Source organism: Asparagus officinalis, chromosome 10 (genome assembly GCF_001876935.1).
Source record: "Asparagus officinalis chromosome 10, Aspof.V1, whole genome shotgun sequence".
Lineage (NCBI taxonomy): Eukaryota > Viridiplantae > Streptophyta > Magnoliopsida > Asparagales > Asparagaceae > Asparagus > Asparagus officinalis.
The window spans coordinates 1,897,412-1,899,895 of NC_033803.1; positions in this window are offsets into that span (position 1 = coordinate 1,897,412).

Here is a 2,484-nt window from a genome sequence, read left to right on the forward strand (position 1 = left end):
CTCAAAAATCCTACTCTCATTCCACTTTCTACTAAAAGCTAAAAATTCTAGAATAGACCAGCTCATGGATCAATCACTTTCTCAGTCTCCGTCCTTCATTGCATTCTGTATGTGCAACCTCATTATCATCTCCCTCCTCTTGCTCAGCACATTGATTAAGGAGCCGGCCACTGAAGAAGGCATTCATGCGTCCGAGGCGAAGGTTGCCGAGATTTTCATCGAAGAAGACGCAACTGAAGAAGGAGATGAAGAGGAGGAGGACGAGTTGGAGAAGAGAGCAGAGGAGTTCATTGAAATGATGAACAGGGTTTGGAAGGCAGAGATGGAGACGTTGAGGGCCTAAATCTAAACTGCAGGGTGCGGTAGTGTTGATCAAACATTGAGAATATAATTAATTCACATTATTTTTGTACTATAAAAGATTAAATACTATTAAATTCATGCAAAGGAATCGTGCGTACTTACATCTTTTGGTACATAATAAAATGATTATGAGATTTGCGTTAGAACGAGCGTATTCTTCACTCACAGCTCAAAGCTTTAAATGTTGGTGTATCTACTTGGGCTTGGCCACAGGCTTCGCCATCGACTCAAGTTCTTCATCCATTGGGCCTCATATATATCGGCCTACCTACACATCTATTAAAAAATTTGGGCCTATAATGAAGTCATGGGCCAGTGTACTGGGTCTACAATGCAATCCAAATTTCCAACGCACACCCAAAAGGCCGACTATGTTGCACAAATATTTTTATCCGTGTTCGAATTTATTAGTATCTTACGAACAATGAAAAAGTAATGGACGATTATAACTAAATTTGATATTAATCATAAAGTACTTATTCTCGCAGAACTACTTGCATAGTTGCATGAAAGCGGGTGGCTACCAATCTTTGATGTGTCAATACTCAATAGAGGGCAAAACTGAGATTTCACCCAGCTCATTAAAGATTGGAAAAATTCCTCAAGGACCCAAAATATGGGATTAACAGAAGGGTCATGTGAGGTATCCCCCTCCTGTTGCATAATGAGTTGGCCATCATTAATGATGGTCAGGTCATTATGCAACAAGAGGGGGACACATCACATGTCCCCTTTGTTGGTCTCATATTTTGGGTCCCTGTAGCAAAGCTCTAAAGATTGCGAACCATCCACCAGCATGCAACTGGTTTTGAAAAGACAAGAGCATGAGAGTTTTTATGTAAATTAAAACAACTTAGTGTTACATCTTGTAAACATAGAGAGACCTTATATTTCCAATAAAACTAAATCTTGAAGTCATCGCTCAAATATTTAATTAGGATCCTGTAATATTCCATTGATACCCAAATCTATTCCTGCCTCCAATTCACTTTCGCCAAAAAAAAATGGCTAGAGAATCTACTGTATCACTATTCACAAACAAAATGAGATGAATTTTAATGTTAATATTAATTTCTAGTTTTTGCTCTCTTGGTTTCGCATTCCACGAGCAGATGCTGCAGATTCTTCCCTGCTCACAGTTGTCTTACTTGCTGGAGGCACTAATATGATTGGCCGGCGCTTTATATTTGATTAATTAACAACAAATTACAGAAAAATTAGGTCAAATCCAAGATTCTATGATCAAAACATAGTTGCTTGCAAGAAATTGTTGAGGATCCCCTTGGAGTCTTCCTTGTTCAAATCAATCGTTTTTTTATTTATGCCGACCGTTGACCAGAAAAGGACGAGGGTCATATGAACGTAATAATTTATCACTAAACAACACAAATTAGATATATAATTACGTACTTTGATCTCTTAAGAGGAATTAAGTAACAAGCTCTTTGTACTTGTATCTCTTTATAACTTTTATTAAACTGAGCAAAACTTGATCCCTGCAAAGGTTTCTCTTGTTTTTTTAAAAAAAGCGCAAGCGACAAAAGCTGTGCTAAGAAAAAAAATTCTCTTTTGGATCTTCAATCATTGAGTTTACAGATCAATATAGTTTTATGTACATCATACAACACTAAGAAACATCTAATAGGACATAAATTGCTGCTTTTCTAACTTAGAAGCATATCAAAAGATCAGATTCCTAATTTCTACAATTAGAAAGAAACACAGTCTTTTCTCCAGAATATTTTGAAGAAATTTGCAAAATAGACCTATTTTGCTAAATATTTAACAAAGCGGTCTGTTTTGCTAAATATTTAGCAAAATAGGTCTACTTTGCAAAGTATCCTATATATCATCACCATACGTACAGCTTGCATTTTTGTGACAAATGCACCCTCAACCTTACGTCAATTCTCATTACTTTTTAAAGTGTTTAATTGTAGATAGACCCTAGTAGCGTGGTCTAGTTGCAGATAAACTTCTCTTAGTTCTAATTGTGCGGATAGATCCCTTTACTATTTGCCAAGAGCAAATAGATCCCTCCGACGATTCCTTTTTTTTTTTTCCTAACACTTTTTTTGAAGAGTGAAAAGCATTGGCATTTGGGTTTTTTTAAAAACAATT